The sequence below is a fragment of the Trachemys scripta genome, chromosome 7, assembly GCF_013100865.1.
Source record: "Trachemys scripta elegans isolate TJP31775 chromosome 7, CAS_Tse_1.0, whole genome shotgun sequence".
NCBI classification, from domain to species: Eukaryota; Metazoa; Chordata; order Testudines; family Emydidae; genus Trachemys; species Trachemys scripta.
Genome location: NC_048304.1, coordinates 85533542 through 85539541, shown reverse-complemented (window position 1 = coordinate 85539541; position 6000 = coordinate 85533542).

Here is a 6000-nt window from a genome sequence, read left to right as displayed (position 1 = left end):
AAGAGGACTATATAGACAAAAAGCACCAATTTACCACACCCTTGTCTTGGATTTGGGTGCCCATCCCTAGTTAGTAAAACACTTAAGTCCCACTTTCAGTGGTACTTAAGCATTGGCTTAGATCTTTTGTTAACTAAGGGTCTCAGTGCTTTAAATTAAGCTTGTTGCAGTGAGAAAGACCAGAAGCCATGCCCCTCCCTTGAGAATATTCCTGATTTCTACCTTGGCCATATTTTAATCTTACTTCTGGCAAAAGCGAGAAAGAGGTACATTTCGGAGATCAGGATTTACATATTCCCCTATGTATTTGAATGCTAGGCTGGAGACGCGATGAAGAGGGGGCCAAAAGCTTGCATTTGAGCTGACAGAAGTCATCACAAGGGCCACAGCTATTGAGCCGTACAAATGAAATAATTAAAACCGTGCCGGGAATGCATGTGGTGCTGTAAAGCTGCCACAACTCGCTCTGACATAATTGTTCTTTTAAAATAATAGTAATTCCCATGTTTTTATTGCTATGAAGCACCATTGTACACCAAACTCCCATTAAACTGTTGGCCCTCTGCAAAAAGAAAGCATCTGTGTTTCATTTAATAGCTAAAAAAACAGTAATTAAGAAGCTTTTGTGGAGCCAGGTCTTGGAGTGCTTAAAAAAAAATCCATTTATGCACAATACCATCCCTCTGAGCATCATAAACTTTTCTTTTCCCCCCCATCTTGTCCTTCCAGCCCTGTCAGACCCTCAAGTGTAATTCATTTCTGTGCCAAATTGCTGGTTTCCATTTCAGGGTACTGGAGTGAACTCCTGAGAAGGCCCTGGATCAGAGCACAGGTATGCTATACACTGCTTGACTTTATGTATGTGAGTGTGATGCATATGTGTGTATAAAATGGACGTTATGAAAGAAGGAATTTTGGACTGTGAATATTTGGTATAATTGGAAGTATATCCGACCCACTAGCTTAATATTACAAAAATCTACCAGAAACACTTCTAAAAGAAACCATGTGTTCTGATAAATATTGGAATGCCAGATACTCATACTTCTCAGACAGTTAAGAGCACTTGGGCATTCAACTTCCTGTCTCACAAGTAACTGCTATGACTGCATGCTATCTTGTGTGGTACATAGGCCAGTTAATATACACCGACAGAAAAAACTCATCAGAAAGCTGAAACTGGTTGGAAAAATCTGAACTCAGGGCTACAGAATTTCCACAACATGCTAGCAGAGACGGGAAGGGGCTTGTCTATCTCAGATCTGGGTGTATAAGGTCTGGATGGGAAATCTCCTGGTTATCAGGACATCCTTGGAGAACCAAGGCATCAGTGCAGAGGCCCTGACCCTCTGTGGTTCTCCCTGACATTCCTTGTGATAGCCCTGTCCAGCCAGTCTGCACCTCGCCCAACCCTCCCACAACATGCAGGGAACAAAAAAACCACAACCATGTGATGAGGTGATTGATTATGATAAAGCTTAAATGTCTATGAGCAAAGCCCTAGACTGAAATGCCTTTGTTCAAAAAGAAATACATGCCGCAAACTAACAGATTTGTCCACGAGCAGGTCACCATTTCCACAATCTGCTGAAAATAAATGGAGCTAACTGCAAAGAATCAATTGGGCGCTCTGAAGAGCGTGTCCATCTCTAGGTGGGACAAACTATGTGTATGTTACCTAAGGCTGCTCTGATCCTGAACCATCAGGATCCTTTAAGCCTATAACCCAGGCCTATTATTTAAGGAGGTGCTTCAGTTGCTTAGCCAAGCCAGTAGGAGCCATACTAAGCTTTTCTCGGCTGGTAGCTTAGTCATTTTCTCATATATTGAAGCTTTCCCTAATAAAGAATAGTAAAGAAAAGGATACAATGAAAAAAGAAAATCTGTATGTGTTTAGTTTACAGAAAAACTGTATGTCTGGACTGGTCTCTCTTTTAATCCCCTTCTGTTTTAATTTTTTCTGGCTCCCTGAAACCTCAAACGCTGGTCGGAGACTGGGCTCTTTTCAGCCAACAAAAAAGAATTTACATACCAGTGTCTGCCTGATGTTCTTAGGCTAGCAAGGCTGTGAGCTCTCCAGTGGGCTGACACACAGTCAAGTGTCCAGCACAGTATACCTAGCACCTGACATCTGCCACATGCTATTGTCAACCAGACATTTGCTTTCATCTTTCCAACCATATAAAAGTGTATAGAGCCTGATTTCACTTTGGCTTTAACCAGGCCTCCCTTGTCGTGCCTACAGTTCTCAAGGTACAAATAGCTGTGGCTGTAAGTTTGCTCTCCTGTATGAGTACAGACATAATTTGTCATTTAGATGGTTAGCTACCTTATACCTGCATATCAGCTAGTAAGTCATATCAATGACAAATTATACCTGTTTCTCACATTTAATGTGCAAACATACGATGTGGATGAGAGAATTTTCTGTCCATGAAGAATTAGCCTAGCTTTGGGGTGTTTCCTTTTTGAATTTCCCAAACCCTTTTGCAAATGAAAAAATAATTTTCACAGTTCAGGAACCAAACAGAAGACACTGAAAGACACAGTTAAATGAAATTCACTCTAAAGTGCTAAGTGAATTGGCAGGGATCATACTGGAATCATAACCATTATTTCTGAGAACTGCTGGGGGACAAATGAGGACCAAGAGGAGTAGAAAAAACAAATTTCTTAGGTTTAAGAGAGAGAAAAGGAGATGTGGGATTTACATGCCACTACATGGTAACTTTAGCGGGAGCTTGGTAAAAAAGTAATAACCCAATCCCTGTGTACTGAGAGGAAAACATGGCAATAAATAGAAAGCCACATGGTTTTGTCACAAACATATGCCAAGTTAACTTTTTTTTATTTTAGAGGGAAAAAGTGCATTGAATGCCATAGCTCTTATTTATGTCTACTTAGGAAGGTATTTGCTGTCATTCCATGTGACATTTTCCTAGGGAAACTAGAGAAATGATGTAGACTTAGTAGAGCAACTATTAAATGGAAATAATTAGTTAAAATCCTAAACTGAGTTGCATCCAAAAAATTAGGCTGTGAGATGTTAATATCAAGTGGTGGGGTTTGCTTTTGTATTGGTTTTTACGTATAAAAAAATAAACTGATGTTAAGCACTGCCTAGAATCAGCACCACATTCTCTGATGTGCAGTAACTTATTTTCCTGGGGATCAGAGGGCGTGAGCTGGGAGTGCAACATACGCCACTAATCCCCGGCTGGTAGAATGGCCATTAGGCCAAGTTAGAGCAGCTCTGTGGTCCAGCAGCTGCTTTAATTTGTGCTGGAGGATGGCTTGGTCCTCTGCCATCCCCAGGATCAAGGGGAAGAGTAAGATAGCTCAGAGCTACCCTTGCTTCTGGTCCCTGAGCTTTTGTTCAGCACAGCTGAGGATTGCATTCCCTTGTGAAACGCCCAAACTCATCTTGATCCCAATGTCATTCAATCCGCCTATTCATTAATGTCTTGGAAAGATGGATTGGAGAGTATGTTAATCAAATTGGTGGCTGGCATGAATCTAGGAGGGATCTCAAATTCTTTGAAAGATACAGTAGGATTAAAAACTCAGCTGGTATTTATAAAATGGAGAACTGGGTCAATATAAATAAATTGAGCTTTATGGAAGAGGTTCTCGTGAGCAGGAGTGATAAAATGCACAACTAAAGACTACAGAGTGCCCTAGAAAAGGAGCTGAAATCAGAATGGATAATACATTGGACATGAAGCAATGGGATGCTGCTACTGCAAAAAAAGACACATGTTGCATTGGTGTTAGAGACTGGGCCAGGGGTAGGGTTGCCAGATAACAACTGTGAAAAAATGGGACAGGGGGTGGGGGATAATAGGCTCCTACATAAGAAAAAGTCCCAAAAAATGGGACTGTCCTTTTAAAAATGGGACATCTGGTCACCCTAGCCATAGGTGGTCTGTTCTAGTGGCTAAAGTGGGAGTTCAGCCTACTGGTTAGACCTGAGCCCAGGAATGCGCTGAGGATCAGTGCCAGAGGGACAGAAGCCAAATGCCAGAGCTGAAGACAGGGTAAGCAGATTATAGGTCAGAGGCAGAGCCGAGGATCAGTACTGGAGAGGTGGAAATCGAATGTCAGAGCCAGAGGGTCAGCCAGAGGTGGAGCCAAGGATGAATACTGGAGAGACAGGAGCTGAAGGGGAACTGAGGCTGGAGCAGAGTCTGGAACAGGAACTGGAGCAAGAGCTGCAACAAAGCAGGAGCAGGGACTACTGCACCAAGGGCAAAGTGCAGCTGCAGGCATGATTCGCACTGAGCAGCGAGAGCCAGCTGCCAGCCAACTGCCCTTCCTGACCAATTAGGTGGTGAAGTCAATCAGGTAGTCTGCTGCAGGCCAGCTATGCTTGTTGGGTTGCCAGGAGACTGACTCTGCTTCAGGGCCTGATCCCTGACAATTGGTTCGAGAAGTATTGCATGTAAAACATACGAGGCAATTATTCTGCTCTACTTGGCTCTGATTAGCACTACCCGGAAAAAAGACAGAGAAATTGGACAGAGTTCAGAGGAGAGAGAAGAGTTCTGGAAAGTCAGACCTATGGGGAAAAGTTAAGTGAATTGGGCAAGTTGCACTAGAGAATAGAAGATGGAGGGGAGACCTGGTAGCTATCTACACATTTTGTAAAGGGATGTTAAAAAGTGGACAGGGTTTAATTACTCTCATTAGTAAATATGGACAGAACTAGAAGTAATGGGCTTGAGCTGCTGCAGGGAAAGTGTATATTACACACTAGAAAAAAACTTCATAGCTACCTGTATGAAAGCAATAATTGAGTGAACCAAGCTGCGAAAGGAAGATGACTGAAGATATTGAAGGCTAGACTTGAAATACATCCCAGGGGTGATCTATGAATAATGAAAGATCTAAAAGCTCTCCTAATGTTCCAGGATGAGGACTGTGGTTGAGAGCTCCCTTCCTCTGGCACAATGGAACTTTCTACAGTAAGGACACAGCTCATTGATGCAGGAAACAGAGCTTTCTGAGGGACCAATCTGTGACAGCAGAATAAACTTCCCCAGGACTAAAGACCATCACAGACGTTACCATCTTTGCCTCTAAGTGCAAGGTACACTCCTCAAACCTGGCCTTCTCCAAAATAAATGGGTCAACATGTACACTTAAAAAAATCCACAAAAACAAAACCCCACCAATACAAAATATTCCATTGAGCACACACTTCCCCACTGGGGAGAGGATGAAAGAAGAAAAAACCCACACATGACCAATGTTTGTCATGTCATTTAATGCACTTTTGGAAGGCACTTGACGAGTGGTGTAACAGTCAGTTTGGAATAGAAATCAATCCCGCCGTTACTTAGAATGATTGATATGACTCACCAGAGGTTGCTTCCAACCCCAATGATTCTATGAAATAAGGAAATACTATACGTGGACCAAGTTTCCATAGATAAATTATTAAACATTTTAAAACCAGGACTGTACACTGGAACAATTTGTATAGTGGAGGTGCTGACAGCTATTGAGCCAAACTGTAAGCCCTGTATATCATTGAAACCACTTCAAGCCAGGGCGTGCTGCAGCACCCCCAAAACCCCTAGTTCCAGCATCTATGGGTGCAACTTTCATCAACCTTGTTTTATTCTTTTCAGCCAATGAAAATAGGACTTAATTGTCAAAGCATCTTCCACAGTCCAGTGCAGAACACAATATTTCATTCTTGTCAATCCACAGGCATTTGTGCAACTTCCATCCATCTATTTTTATGACCAAAGTGTCTTGCTGTTTAATTTGGTGAGACTAATAGCACTGTCTGAAGCTAGATATAGTGTAGGCAGGTGCTATGCAAGCTTCTCTTGAATAAGGTCTGCCAAAGCATCTCATTCCTGACATGCTATACCCCCTGCTCTGTGCCCTCCTTGGACACTTTTCATTTCTACCCATATACCTGAATTTTGACCTGTAGCACTTGCTTTTGTTGATATTTATCTAATATGTGTGGTATTTACAGAGTGTACC